The sequence below is a fragment of the Quercus robur genome, chromosome 1 (assembly GCF_932294415.1).
Source record: "Quercus robur chromosome 1, dhQueRobu3.1, whole genome shotgun sequence".
Classification (NCBI taxonomy): Eukaryota; Viridiplantae; Streptophyta; class Magnoliopsida; order Fagales; family Fagaceae; genus Quercus; species Quercus robur.
The window spans coordinates 26,273,376-26,290,057 of NC_065534.1; the positions used below are offsets into that span (position 1 = coordinate 26,273,376).

The 16,682-nt window shown below is 35.6% G+C and overlaps 1 pseudogene; it reads left to right on the forward strand.

Annotated features, from left to right (window-relative positions):
- Positions 1–3,531: 3,531 nt before the first annotated feature.
- LOC126727480 (F-box/LRR-repeat protein 3-like) lies at positions 3,532–8,530 on the forward strand (annotated as a pseudogene).
- Positions 8,531–16,682: the final 8,152 nt, after the last annotated feature.

A 16,682-nucleotide genomic window follows, 5' to 3' on the forward strand; every position in this document is an offset into this window, starting at 1 on the left:
TGGCATCTTTGGCCACTAGACTGTGGACACTGGTCGTTGGAGTGGTGTCTTTGGTCACCGTACTAGTGACCTAACGACCAGATGGGAGAGGGGAAGCCACTATGTATTTTTGGAAAATATTTTACCAAATTTTCAAAAATAAAATATTTACAATTTTTTATAAAAGATATTTTACAATTTTGACTATATCTTATGCGCATACAAACACTTGAAAATGAACTTTAAACCAACTGTGAAACTATTATTAGGAACAATTTCTCAAAACTCAAAACTAAAAACAAGCTCATTACTTTATATAACTTAGCGTAAATTGGTGGGTGAAAATGATACAAGATACTGATAGATTTAATAATAAATTCAGAATTCTAAGCATGTCAACATTTCTTTTTTTTTTTTTTTTTTTGAAAAGAGCATGTCAACATTTCAGTGATATTCAAGTCATTAATCAAATACATACTTCCCCTAGAAACTCGAACAAAGTAAGTAATTTTGTCCATCAATCCACATTTCAATGACTTTTTCTTTATAATCTCCTACGCCACAAGTCCCAAGCAAACACAGATTGGTCTAGAAAAATAGCAAGTGGATGAGTGGGCACCATTCTCACATATGCGAGTGGCGATGACACCGAATAGCCCTGCGCCGAATTACGTGTTGCTCAGGCAATTGGTGACCCATCAATTCACGATTAGGTTGCACATTGCAACCACTCGCAAAGTGAACGACACTGGGACCAACAAGTTCGAGAGCAAGCATCGAACACTCTCCTTGAAATTTCAAGGAAGCAAAGCACTTGTCCAATGATCATTGGCTACCAACATTGCACGCTCTCCATGGTCGCGTGAAGCATAATCCGTGAGTTTCTGGTACGTCATATGCTTTTAGCTCTTTAAAAAAACCGTACCATGTGCACTTCAACCTGTCCTTCCTCATATATTCCTGCCCTGAATGAAATCACATTGCTTGGTTGTGTCGTGGTCCCCACTCTACTTCTCTTATCGATAGCCAGCGACAGAGCATAGTGCCATCAATGCCGAAAATACCCCCAAAGGCTAAGCATGTCTTCAATGTGGTCAAATACCTTATCAAGGGATGCGCTCATGTTTTAAGAGCATCTCCATCCGGAAATGCTATCTCATCCTATTTTACAATCTCAAAAAGTTACTTTACTACTTATACCATACCATTTTCCAATACTTCCAACATCCCAACTTTTATTTTCTAATCCTACTTACTAAAATAATATAAATTATATAATAAAATAATATTTAAAAATTATCTATCCCTTCTCTCTCTCTCTCTCTCTCTCTCATCCCTCTCCCTGCCTCTCTGAGTCTCTGTTCCTCTCTCAACAACCAAAAAACCCAATCATCACCGACCACCACCACCATTCCTACCACGCCACCATGCCCACCAAAATCCCACCGGAACCAAAAACCCAAATTAAGGAAAAAAAAAAACCCACCAGATCACTGCCACATCCACCGAGCGGAACCATCGTCGGCGACATCGGTGATCTTGAGCGAAACCATCATCAGCGATCTTGAGCGAAAACATCATCGGCGACATTGGCAACCCACCAATTTCCACCGAGAAACCAATCTGCACCGATCCATACCCACCCCAATTGTACGATCCAGCCACCCTTCTCTCCACCAATCTGCACCGATCCATACCCACCCCAATTGTACGATCCAGCCACCCTTCTCTCCACCAATCCCCACCACACGTCCATCATGATCCCCTCCACTCCAGCGCTCTTCAGCGCCTGCAAACTGCGTTCATCGCTTTCCACCTATTCACCGCGTTGTTCATCGTCACGCTATCCAACAGCATCATCAAGGAGAGATCGGCTCGTGTCACGGAGAGATTGGCTCGGAGTTCCGGCGAGAGCTCTGATGTGGTGCGTGATGCTCAACGCCATGGAGTATCTGAGAGTGTGAATAGAGAAGAGGGAGAAACAGAGGGAAGTGTGAGAGACAGAGAAAGACGGAGAGATAGATGAGAGATGAGAGAGAAAAAAAAAGCTGAATAAAATATTAATATTATTTTTGGCATAGTGCTACAGTGCCATCTTAGATGTAGGATGGCACTGTAGCACTACGCCAAAAAAATTTGCAATTTCCAACTTTTGGCCTTCCAGCTGCTGGGTGTATTTTGGGCCTTAATGCCAAATGTTGCTTACATTTGACATTTCCAAGCCCGGATGGGGATGCTCTAACTAAAGGGGGAATTGCTATTCTCGCTCTATAATTTCATCCAAGGTTGAAAAAAGGAAATCCCTCTTTGTTTTCGTAACTTTGTCTTAAATTGTTCGTTGCGTAACTTTGTGAGTCAAGTAAAAATATACAAATTTTTAAAATTATCTTCATTAATTTAAATCATAGATAAAGAGAAAATTTTTAAGTATTTTCAAAGTATAGTGAAATTGTGATCCATTTTCTTACATTCATGGTGCATTCTAACATAAATTTAATGAGTAGACTCAGGCATGAATGTCAAAGGAAGGAGCACAATTCTCTTTGAGAGTATTTAAAAATTACTCTAAATAAAAAATGACATTGACTTTTAAAATAATGTAAAGGATAAGATAAAAATTTTATTTATTAATTTTAAAAAGATAATTTTATTTTGGGGCATCTCAAAATAAAATAGAGGACTTCATTGAGGCTTTAAGCCAAAAGATCAAGATGCCTAATACAGTAGAGCTAGCGGAGGCGTTGGCAACTAGTTGTGCAGTGTCTTTAGCTAAAGAGTTGAGTATTTTTCAGGTTGCTTTTGAGGGAGCTTGTCTTCGGATTATTCAAGCCATTAATAATCGGGAAGCTTGTCAAATGATGTTTGGTCACATTATAAAAGAAATTCGTTCGTTGCATTCAATCTATTCTACAGAGTTGCATCTTCCAACATGTTAAAAGGGAGGGTAATAAATTGGCTCATGTCCTTGCTAAACTATTAGTTTTATCTGCAGACATTGATATGTAGGTAGAAGAATTACTTGATGATTTGGATGATGTATTTTAATTTGATAAATTCAATAATATTACTTACCTTTTTCTATAAAAAGAAATACAAAGTTTATTTTGCATCTAATTATGCATATTTTTGAACTAGTTTTTTTTTTCTTCTAGAAGAATATTTTTAAACTAGTTAGAACATAGTTTCTCTCAAAAAAAGAAAAAAAAATGTTAGAACATAGTTTCAAAGCTTCTTTAATAGCAATTTCTATTAATTGTCAACTTTAGGAAAAAAAAAAAAATTCTTTAATTGCCCCCAAGATAAATTTTTGATAGATAAATAACAACAAACAAAACATGGTCATATTATTTTCATTAATAATGGATTTCAAAAATTCTATATTGGGAAAACACTTCCCATTACTCAAAATAACATAAAAAAGTAATGCTCACTAAACAAGGAAAACAAAAATCAAAAACAAAGGTCGACTCAAACACAAGTGACAAAGTGACAAGTAACAACAAAACTCATTTTTTAGTTTAGACGCACCAAGGCCAATCCCGTAATTTCACACTCCCCATCTTCCTCGTTCATTCCTTCCTTTAAACCGTACTCCCCCAGCTCAACCACATGGTTGTTTTTAGTTAACAGTTTCCTCAGAAAACATAGAATCTTTGAAAACTTCCAACCGTTCTTTCCTCGTATTGTATAAATGTCTTCCTAAGCTAAATCTATAGTTCCGAACAGACCAAACCCTTATCCTAAAATTCTAACTGTAACTGTACGAACTGCAAAATCCAAAGAGTGATGAAAAAGCAGAAGAGCATTATTCTTAAAATGGACGAACCATTACCAATCTCAAACCCCTTTGACCTTTTAACTGAAGAGATAATCTTCGCTATCCTCGACTCTCTAAACGACGACGCATTTGCCAAGAAGTCGTTTTCCTTAGTCTGCAAGTCGTTTTACTTCATCGAGTCTCGCCACCGCAAGACTCTCAGGCCTTTGAGCTCCGACCTCGTACTAAGAACACTGAAACGGTACCGTTTCGTGTCTGAGCTCGACCTCTCTCTCTGTCCTCGAGTTGACGACGCTGCGTTGACTCAGATAGCCTCGACGAGAAGCTCTCTCCGCTCGATCAACCTGTCGAGGTCGAGGCTGTTCACGCACAACGGGCTGTCGAGTTTGGTGGCGAACTGTGCTGGGTTGGTGGAGATCGATTTGTCGAACCGGACGGAGCTGACGGACACGGCGGCGGCGGCGATTGCGGAGGCGAAGAATCTCGAGAGGCTGAGTTTGGCGAGGTGTAAGATGATCACCGACATGGGGATTGGTTGTGTGGCGGTTGGGTGTAAAAAGTTGAGGTTCATTAGCTTGAAATGGTGCCTTCGTGTCAGTGATTTGGGTGTCGGATTGATCGCTATGAAATGCAAGCAGATTCGGGCTATGGATCTCTCTTACGTACCGGTAAATCCTATTGTTTCCTCCTTTTTTTGGTTTATGTTTGGTGGCTGAGAAAGCTATGTTTTTTTTTTTTTTTTGGTTGATGTTGTTAGTGTTGATTGGTTTGTTTGATTCAATTCATCTTAGTGTGTTTACTTTTTTGCTTTATTGAGTTGGTTTGGACATTTTTTTTTTTTTTTTTGATTTGGTCTGCGTTTGAGGAATTATATGTCTGTGTTTATTGGTCAGTTTGACAAATATGATGTCATTATATTTGAAAAGAAAAAGGATTGTCTTGTTGTGGACTAACAAAAATGGATATTTGCTAGTTTGAAAGGTGGATGGTGTGTATTCAAAATGATATATGAGATTCAGATTTAAATCCTGATTAAGATTGAAACCATGTTCACCTTTGGATTTGTAAGACTGTAATATTTAATTTGAACCATGAAATGAATCCGTTTCAAACAGAGAGGATATTAGTCTGTTGATTTTCGGGTGTGCTAGTGTTGTTGCTATTCGATCGATTGAATTTTTATATCTCAGTGGGATTTTATGAGGTTTACTTTCCTCTGTGAGATTGGTCCTTCATAATCAGAGTAGAAATATGGGTTTCTTTGAAAATGGTCTTAGAAGATTAATGTAATCTAGTGTACGGAAGATTGGATTACAATAAGATTAACTAGTTTCTGTGGATGATTATTCTAAATAAAATGATAGGTTTACCTAAAGTTATTAATTTCTTTCTTTGGTGAATCTTAGCTAGTGGGTGATTCTTTTGCATTGGTGGCATCAATGATAGTTGACCAATCATTAGTCAAAAAGTTGCGGGTTTCAAAAAGCCAGCATCTTAGCATATTAAGCCAGTCTAAAGTGCTTAAATTTTTTGTACATTTTTTGAGAATCAAATTTTTTGTATTTATTAGTTTATTTTATGGTTGATTAGGCTATCTTACTTGTCCAGCTATGTTTTTGTTGATCTAGATTGAATTTTTCGGTGCCATATGGAAGTAGAAGCTGTTGCTGCAGATCATGAACAGAATGAGTGATTCAGTCATGAGACAAGATTTATTGCTCAATGCATAATTTATCTTGTTTCATAAATTCAAAGTCTCTTTTAATTCTAATGCATGCACTCATTAAGCAGTATACAATTGATATTCTTTAAATACATGTCAGGAAGTTATTTAAAAAGAAAAAAGAAAAACGAAATTTATACCCTTTTGCACTGCAGATCACTGAGAAATGTCTTCCACCAATCCTGGAACTGGAGCATCTAGAAGATTTGGTTCTTGAGGGATGCCCAGGTATTGATGATGATGGCCTTGCAACCCTTAAACACAGTTCCAAGTCGCTAAAGGTACTTTTTATTTTTATTTTTTCATAATCTTTATACTTATTTTTAGCTCTTTGAAGATTTATAGATTTTTTTGGCATGCCTGTCTTTTTATGTACAACTTTTATGGTAAATGCCCATAATATACACGTTTAATAGGTTGAACTGTCAGGATTTAGTCCATAATAGGAGCTACATAACATCTCTTAACTGCTGTGTCAAACTTATTGGTTTAGCTTTGCTTCAATTCAATGTTATTGGCATTGACCTTTATCCAATTTTTCATTTTTCACAGACACTTAATATGTCAAATTGTCAGAATGTCAGTCATGTGGGTTTGTCTTCTCTGACATATGGTGCTGAGTACCTGCAACATCTTTTTCTAGCATACAGTCTTTCTGTAAGTCCGTAAAATATTTATGGTAATTTCCTTACCGAAAGTTTGATATATATTCCTTCTAATAATTCTTTAAATCTTTAATTGATTCAGGTGACTGCTGATCTAGCAAAATGTCTGCATAATATTTCCGGGTTGCAGTCTATTAAATTAGATGGTTGTTCAGTTACAACTTCTGGGATAAAAGCCATTGGAAATTGGCTTGCGTCACTTAAGGAGCTGAGCTTAAGTAAATGCTTGGGAGTGACTGATGAATGCCTATCCTTCCTTGTGCAAACACACAAAGAACTGAGGAAGTTAGACATAACATGCTGTCGCAAGATAACATATGCCTCTATAGATAGCATAACAAATTCATGCACCTCCCTCGCTTCTCTAAGGATGGAGTCCTGTAGTTTGGTTTCAAAGGATGCTTTTGTGCTGATTGGACAGCGTTGCCGATTCTTGGAGGAATTGGATGTCACAGATAATGAAATTGACAATGAAGGTTTCTCCATGGGCCTTAGCTGTCCTTTTTATAAATTATACTATCAGCAGATGATTAAAGCTTCTTTTTTGCAGGTTTGAAGTCCATCTCAAGATGTTCCAAACTCCTCACCTTAAAGCTTGGAATTTGCTCGAACATAACTGATGATGGGCTTACCCATGTTGCAAATGGTTGTTCCAAGCTCAAAGAGCTAGATTTGTACAGGTTTGCAACTTTTAAACTCTTTAGTCTTTACAGATTCCTTTCAAATTAGAGCTTAGAATAAACCATAAATGGGGTACCCTAAAGCTTTCTTGGTCCCCTTCATTGATGCTTCAGAACATGGTGTTATTTCATTCAAGTATTTGAAAGTCCATTTCATAGATTTGTTTTCATCATAATGCTAGATCGAGCTATGTCTAAAGTTACATTATTCTTAACAAGGTAATCTTTATTTCTTCCTCTTCTAGATCCTCTGGAACAACTGACGAGGGCATAACAGCAATTGCTCATGGCTGTCCTGCACTGGAGATGATTAGCATTGCTTACAACGATAAAATTACAGATACTTCATTAATATCCTTGTCAAAATGCATGCTGTTAAAAGCACTTGAGATTCGAGGATGTCATTCTGTGTCGTCAGTGGGTCTATCAGCCATTGTTAGGGAATGTAGGCAACTTATGGTGCTGGACATAAAGAAGTGCATCAACATTAATGATAATGGAATGATTCCAGTTGCTCAATTTTCCAAAAACCTAAAACAGGTACAATCCGTTTCCTTTCTCTAGTTGTCAGGGACATTGGACTGCGTTTGCAAACTGATATTAGGGGCTCACTTTTTTTTTTTTTTTTTACTGCAGATAAACTTGTCATATTGTTCAGTTACAGATGTTGGGCTCTTAGCTCTCGCCAGCATAAAGCGACTGCAGTGCATGACTATCCTGCACTTGTCAGGGTTGACTCCTAATGGTCTGGCTGCTGCCCTGTTAGCCTGTCGAGGACTAACAAAAGTGAAGCTCCACGCATCCTTTAAACCATTACTTCCTCAATCTCTCTTTGAATATATGGAAGCCCGAGGCTGTGCGCTTCACTGGAGGGACAAAGCATTCCAGGTACTTATTTTCTTTGCCTTTTAGGGCACATCAACTACATATTGCCTAGTGAATTTCAGTTGTCAAGAAATACGATTCCCCTGATGCTTGGAATCCATGTCTATTTTCAAACGGATTCCCATATATTAAAACACCATTGGTGAAATGCATGCCATCCTGGAGAAAGCAAACTGTTGTATGCTGAGTCAGATAAAACTCATTGTTTGACTGTCATGTAGAAATAGAAAGATTAATGTAGACTTGGGTTATAAACTTTGTAATTGAAATAGCTGTTATATCATGGTTCTCAAATTCGACTTGTATTGTTGACAGGTGGAAATAGATCCAAAAGGATGGGAGATTGCATTATGGAAGAAGTCATGAAGCTGCATAATTTGGGAAGAAAGATGGACTTCTTTATTGGTGTGTGCACCTGCGCGAATTGCTTGCAGTGTGAACTCTAGACTGTTTAATGTAATGTAATGGATGCTGCACAGATGCACTGCTGAAATTTTCCAGTCAAGTTTGAATCAACCAAATTTGACCTTTCTGTTGTCTTTTTTTATGTTGTCATTGAAAAGTTGTCGGTTGATTTGAATCAACCAAATTAAACAGTTGCAACTGGCCCTAGTTCCCAATGGTCTAGTGATGGCAAAATGTCCCCACCATGTCCTAATCTGATCAGCAGCGTTCCACCTTGTGTGGGTTTTCTGTCTCAAAGAGAGGGCGGAATAATGACGGGTTATGCTTATCTCACTCTGCTTGACTTCGTGTACACAGTATCCGTTTGGATGCACGTTTTTCATCCGTGTTTGCGCGTTTTATTCTCTTTTTTTTTGGGCACGCGTTTTAAGAGCAAATAATACTGTTACGGTTACTGTTTATAAATAGTAGTCATAATATTTGACTTTTTAGCACTTCAATGGATTTTGTGTATTGTTTACGAATTCACAAATTTCACTTTTGAGTAACTTTTTCATTAAAAATAGGTTTTATGGTACTATTTACATATTTAAAAATTATTTTGTTACAATGTTTTCAGTTTTTAGTTTCAGCAAAATAAGTTCTATCCAAACTTGGCTCTAGATTAAAAAATTAATTTATTTTACTATTTAGTTTATTTTTGTTAGTATTTATGGGTGTTGTTGTATTTTTTATTATTATTTATGAGTTTTATTGTACTATTTTAGTTAAATTTTATCTTTATTTATAGCACTTTTAATTAAAAAAATATTTCAATTCTTGCAAAATAAGCAAATTCTAAAAGACTCATACGTAGATCCATCTTATTATTGAGAGGTTGAGCCTTCTATCAGAAAGTATAGGTCCCAGATTTGAGTCTGGAAATCAGCCTCTTATTTAAAAAAAAAAAAAAAAAAAAATCTGCTCTAATCTCTTTTACGTATTGATCTGAGTGTCACTCCATTAAAAATGATAAAATGTCTCCACCCTCATCTTGACTTGACCAAATCTGCATTCTGCCCTACATGAGTGTTTCCCATCCCCAAGAAAGAATGGGGGCAGTCACAATCCGGTTTCACTGCCATGACAACAAGAGTCCAGCCCATATATTTAGTTTTTTGGGTAAACCTAAGACAAGCCAAGCCGAGTCAAGTTGGGCAAGAGCTCTGACCATAAAAGGAAATGTCATGCAATTAGCTCTTTTTGGGCTTTCATGATAACGACTATGAAAGAAAGGCTCAGGCTTGGGCCATTGGCTCAGCTCAGGTTAGGTGTGAAAAACTGAACTTTCTTTAGGCTTGGGCCATTGGCTCAGCTCAGTTTAGGTGTGAAAAACTGAAATGGCTTGATATGAGCTGAGTCAAATGGTCACTCCTCCTCATCTCCCAAAAGCAGATAAGATTACATTAATTAAGTTTGAAATCCCAGGCACTGTAAGGAAACTGGAACAAATGCAAAGAAAAACTGGGAAATTTTATTCAACATCCATATCATAGGCTGCATATCCCATTCGAGATTTTTGACTTTGATTGCCTGCAAATTATTATTAATTTTTTGGGTCAACGTGACTCATGGACATCACAGCTCGGTGTAAAGAAATATTCACTCCAGACCTTTTAGGACTCAATGGGCTATTGCAAAAGTTATTAACGTGGCATTCATGCATGACTCTTGACCCCTTTTTTTTGGGTGTAATCATGTTTATATCTAAAATCAAAATTCCACAAAGATTCGATATCTTATTACATTATCCATTTTCGTGCAACCAAATGCCACTTGATGTTCTTTGTATTTTCCCCTTTTATTGTAGAAAAGCAAGCACCTTCATTCTAAACGTGAGTGAATAGTACTTCCAAGAATCCAAGGTGATTAAACTCATAAGGCTTGCATAAAAATGATTCACACAACTATGATGATCTTAGTCAAGTAACACTCATGGGGCTTTTGAAATGGCCAACCAAGCTGCTAAGGCTTCATTTGGAAAAGGGTGGGTCTTCACCAACAAACAATCGAAAACATATAAAATAATTGAGTCATTGAAACTTCTTGCTACAGTTTTACTTATTTCTTTCCTTTTGTTAAAAGATAAAAACATTATAATTGAGTCGAAACAAATATGAAAGGGGCGGCTCTACATTGAAGGCAGAGTGGTCACAGGACCACCCTTAAAAAGAATTGTGACCATCCTAAATTTATTTAGGTCCAACAAAATAAAACTTTGGTTCCCTTAACAATATATTAGACGCTTTCAAAACAAATAAAAGGCTCAAGAAAAATTTTGTTGAATTAAAAGTTGAAAAGATGTATCTTGCAACATTAATAATGAGATTATCATGTAATGATTTCACAATATGAAAACTTATATAAGAAAATTGTAAAACTTCATGTATTTGCGTTTTTATTATTATTATTATTATTTTTTCAATACATGAAATTCTACTTTTTATTAGGTTTTGTATAATTTAAATTTCTTATTAATATTAATAATCACCCTGAAAAAAAAAAAAAAAAATCTTGGAGGTGATACTGAATATGATTACAATGCGATATCAAAGAGACGAAGATGAGTTGTAATGCTGATAAAAGCAAATCAACCCTCACCAAACTCAAAGAAAGAAAGAAAGATTAAGGATGAGTGAACAAAAGAAACTGAGAAAATGAGAATCATAGTCCAAAAGTTTTGAGAGTGAAAATGTGAAACAAATAAAAGCCAAACTTAAATGAGAAAAACGCTTAGGTATAATGCTTCTCTTTTTTATTTTTGCCAACTTATTTTACTATTCAGCTTATTTTTAGTACTATTCATGGGTCTTATTATACTTTTTAGTACTATTCATGGGTTCTACTATACTATTTCAGTTAATTTTTATCTTTATTTATAGTACTTTCAGTAATTTTTTTTCAATTTTAGTAAAATAAATAGATCCTAAACAGACGCTTTGAATACTCAAAAGGTAACCAACATTTTATTTTAAATTTATTGTTGCAAATTATTAGAGAAAAGCCTCAAGAAATCACTTTGGAATTTTTGCTGGCATGGAGAACTCATAAAGTGTATACTAAGCTCTGTTTTTGTTGTTCTTTTTATTTATTAATGGGATATATACGAATAGCTTTTTCACAATGAGGATTCATACGCCAGTTCCGGCTAACACAAGTATGGCACTTTTCACACTATGAGTCTGATAGATCTTCTAGAAACACAACTGTACTTGCCTAATCCACATGTTGATGCCAGGGTCGTATCAAAATATTAAAAGCTGAAAAAGATAGACATAAACTTAAAAATATCAAAATATTATGAAAAAGGCCAGCGCATTCAGACTCAAATGAAATATTAACTAAATCTAAAGCCATCTAATCTAACTAAACTTTCTCAAAAAAAAAAAATAAAATAAAATAAAGGTTCAGTGGGTTGTAGTCCCACATCGTCCCGTGTGTGTGTAGTAAGACTTCATAAGCCTTGCTTATTCCCTCAAAAAGATAGGCCCTTTTGATGGGATAAGTACTGTAAGCTCTTATGAGTCTTACTTCCCCCTCCCCTGTGTGCTAACTTCTAATCTAACTAAACTTTCTCAAAAAAAAAAAAAAATCCCTAAATCTAAAGCCAACAATCCCACTTTTTTCTATTATGACTGATTCATAATTCACATGTGCTCACAGTGTCCTACTCTATCTCTATTTCATTTAAGATTAAATTACACTTTTGACTGTTAAAGTTTCTGGTTGTTTTCATGTTGGTCCTTTACATTTAAAATTTTTTACTTTACTTTTATATTTTAAACTTTTTATTTTGCCATTTCATGTTTGATTTTGTTATGTGTGAAGCCCTCTTTTAGAGATTTAAATTTTGACCCTTATCCTTATATTTCATAAGCATTTATATTTGTGTAGTGACTATTGCGCTAAGGGTATGTGATGATACTATCCAAAGTAATTAATCTAACTATTATAATATATTTTTCTACCCGCAACAAAGAAATTTTTACATTTCACAACATTTTAGAATTAGTATTTTATGAAATAGTTAAACTTAAATCACACTTAACAGCGAATGGTAAGACCAATGTGAAAATGGCATTAAATATAAAAGGTTAAATAAATTATAAAATGTAAATGAATAAAATGAAATTAACTCCAAACTATGCGCCAAAAGTGTACTTTAATATTCATTTAAATATTCTTTAGCTATATTTTAGCTATAAAATATTATCTAAAAAAAAAAAGAGAAGCGTGGGCCTGATGTGAATGCATCCAGAAGCAACATCTGGAATCTGGACTATAGTTGATAAAACATGCTTAAGCTCTTGAAGAATTTTAAGACTTAAGACTCGGTCTAGTTCACATTTTATATCCTCCTGTAGTGACCTATAGATATGCAAGTTTCTTTTATATAAATATATATATATATATATATATTAAATTTCATTTTATATTGAAACTCTCCATTAAAATCTTACCACATCATATTCTCTTTAAAAATTAATTATTAAATTTCATATTTATACATCCCAAAAATCTAAAAAAGAAAAATACTATATTTTGCTAAAATTTTTCTGTTGCACAGGTTATTGACTAGTATATCTATATTTATATCTATAAATATAAATATAATGTTATTTTAGAAATCCTTGAACAAGCTGTAGGGGCCTTTTCTGTGTGATATGGTATGTTGGGCTGCCTCCTGCGGTAATGGGCTGGGCTGCCTCCTGCGGTGATAGGCCCTATTGTTTCTGAGTAAGGGAGTTGGGGCCGGTCCAATTGTAACTCAACTTGGGCCGGTTTGTGCACAAACTTATGCCTTGTCTGCCAGGAGCAAGTTTACGGCAAGCAGAACTGTTGCAGACGAATTACGGCAGGCGGAACTGCTGCAGACGAGTTACGGTAGACAGATATAATAATAACTAAAACAGAGTATTTTGACTTATTTAAATAAACAGCTATGTATTTCCTACTTAATAAAGCATGATTACAGTCATAATGATATCGATCATAGAGAAGAACGAAGAAAATAATACTGGTTAATTTAAATGGGCATAAATTAAGTTTTAAGCTTAATTTAAATGGGCATAAATTAAGTTTTAAGCTTAGTCTACCGCAGCAAAGCCAAAGAGGGGAGAACGCCTCTTCTCAATGCAAATAACCCCCTCAGGAAAAGGATCTTGCCGTGGGGATTAATGGCTTTGAGGGAGTCGGACCTAAATGGTTGTTGCCCAAAAGAAAAAGTCCTTGTTTGCGTTTTGGAAGAAGGTAAGATTTGAAGGGGGAGAGGGAGAAAACGATCTATGGGTGCATGCCCTCTTTGAAATAACTCTTGTTTTTCTTAGTTTTTTTCTTATCTTTTTTCTTTCTTCTTGCTCTGTTTTCTCCTTTTTACTCAAGAAAATATCTCTGTTTTTCGATCTCCATTACAGGGCACGGCAAGAGCCTTTTTATAGTGCCTGCCGCGACCATGATTTTACTATTTTGCCATTTAACCGCCTCTGTCTGGTCTAGGCGTACTTGCCGACCACCAGAGGTGTGTGCCACTCACCCTTGTCAGACAGAGGCAGGTTTCAGTTCTCCCCCTGCCGTAGCACTTCTTTTCTGCCACGGTATAAATGCTTTCTCTCTCTACTCTCAGAGCATGCACCAACGGTTCCCCCTCAAACTTGCCTCTTTTGGGTGGTCTATCATCCCAGCAGGACGTACCTCCCAAAAGAGGCTTGGGCAGGAGCCGTAAATAGGTCTTTTCCCCCCTCCTCACCACCAAACCACACCCCCTTTACCTCTTACCTCTGGCCCATGGCCTCACCATGTCCTATATTGGCTGGGTACAGGCTGGTGGTGCTTGGGCCTTGCGCGTGCTTCCCTTTCAAATTTGTCCAAGAGTCTGCCTGCTGCTTATGCGTCTGCCGTGACCTGGAGACTCTCCATCTGCGTTTTCCTGGCCTTTCATGTGGGCTTTCCTTTGGTTTTTCGCTCCATTCAGGAGCTGGGCCTTGTATGATAATGGGCTTCACATTTCCTTGGCACACTTTTGATTTTCCTTACTGCCTGCCATGTTGAACTGTTATTCTTGCCGTAATAACTCAATCCTACTGGACCTCATTTTGGGCCAGCCGTTTATCTCTTTTCTCAGTGGCCTATTGTGGGCACTGTTTTGCTTTTACTCATGGGCTCCTATGTCCCTTTGGGCTTTTCCTTTGGACATTCGTGGTCCGATTGCTTTTCTTGGGCTTCCTCGGCCCGTTTGATAATTCTACACTCCCATGGACTTTTTACTAACTTCATTGGACTTCCCCGGCCCAATAACCTTATCCTTATCTTTGGAGTTCATGGGTCTGCCATAAACTCCTTACTTTCTTAGTTTACAATTGCCTTGGGCCTGCGGCGGCCCTTTCTCACTTTTCTACCTCATACTCTGCCCATGGGACGCTACTTCTTTCTTTCCTGGCTTCTTTGAGCCCGCTTGACTTTTCAAGACCCATTTATTCATTTGTTGGGCCTGTGATTCATTATTTCTGCCGCTTGGGCCTAATGGGTTCTTTGCTATTTATCTTGTCAATTCTTTGGGCCCTCATTATTGGGCTTTTCTGTCTGCTGGGCTTCCACAAATGGCCCTTAACACAAGCATGACTGTTCAATCACATGAACATTCACCCTGGTTTAGCTAACCTATTTTTATATTTTAGCTAACCTCTTTTCAAAACACTTAACATTTACTTCTCTGTTCTAAACTCATTTTCATTTAACTATTATTTTATTTTAATCTTTTCTTTTCCCCCCTTTTCTATATCTCTTGTGATCGAGTCTTCTCCCTTCCCTTTCCATGTCTCCAAATCAAACCCACAAAATCAAAACCACCTAGATCTACAAAGCCATAACTATGTCTGTGTGCGTGCATGCGTACACACATGTGTAGATAAAAATTAAAAAGTCTCTTTGATTTACTATAAAGTGAATGTCTTCACCGCCTTAAAACCAAACCAAAGTAGTTCTCATTGTCAAAATCATCATTAGCTCTCCTTCATCACACCACTGCCGAAACAATAAAACCACTTCAAAGCTCCAATATTTTCCTCCACCAAAATGACATTGTTCCACCACCACCACCTACACCTTCCTTAAAGACTTATTTAATTCCTTCTCAAATGTAAACGCTATGGGTTTTGTCACCGTTGTGTCTGGATTTTAACCCTAACCATCTTGTGAGGTAGGTCACTTGGGCCTACTTCCAACCAATGAAATTGCACACGAATATCAGTGAAGAGAGATTCATATATATATATATATATATATATATATATATGGAGAGAGAGAGAGAGAGAGAGATGGGTTTTTGGGTATAGAGAAAGAGAGAAAAATAAAATCATTTGCTTAAGCTACAATAGTCTCTATTTCGAGAGAAATACCATAGCTAATTAGCATTTTGGCTAATTGATTTATAATCCAATGTGGGCAATTTATGTTTATTAGACATATTTTGGCTAGAACTATGTTTTGGCTAAATCAAGGTTTTTTATAGAGGGTTTCAACCTATGATGTTTGCTTCTGATGATTACTTTTTATTATTTGATCAAGACACTTATTTAGTTTTTTGTTTATATGGGGATCGAACCCTAGATATGACAAATGACTTTATCAGTTAAACTAATTATAATTCGTGGTTAAATAAATATGAATGCTCTAAGTTAGGAAAATTATTACTTATTAAATATTCAAATACAATGATGTGGTGGAGCCCACCATAAATTTAAAATAAGGACAAAGTTTGGCAATAAACTTGGTTGTAACTTAAGACTACAACTTCATTCAATATCTTTTTATTGAATGAGAATTTTGACAAATCAATTATTAGATTACATTTTCTTAGTATATTTTCTGTATTTACAAAATTTCAAGGAAATTAAAGATCAATAGGTATGTTATCAATTATGTGTTTAAATTTCAAATTTTTGTAATTTAATATTATAATTAAAAATTAGTTTTGGATCGAATAGTAAATATCATCTGATTAGCATGGAATTTGAAAAGTCTGTTAAGAATATAAACATGTAATTCAACTGTTAGATTTTCAAAACATATAGCTTTGTTAATTTTATTAATGGAAGTTGCAGCCTTAAGCTATAACTAAGTTTGTAGTCAAATTTTGTCCTTATAACAATACCACAAGGGAATTAGAGCACGTTTCGTACACGAAATGAGGATTACAAGAATTGTAATTTTTATTATTAGGAATAAAATGTGTTGTAATAGAATAACTAAAAATATTCATAAGTTTGGTTGTGAGTTGTAATCCTAGATTAAAAATTAAGATTTATTTTAGAAAATATCTTACTCATAAAATTATATTTCCTTAAAAATAATATTTTTTAAATTTGATAGAGAGATGAGTTAATTTTAATGGATTTTTACTTTTATACTTGTTATGTGTATATGAAAAGTTTGTTTATTTGTAAATGTAATATTTTTAGAAATTATTGCAACTACTAAGAAATACATATTACAACAATTTTAAAGAGAAATAATTATTCCTTATTTTGAAG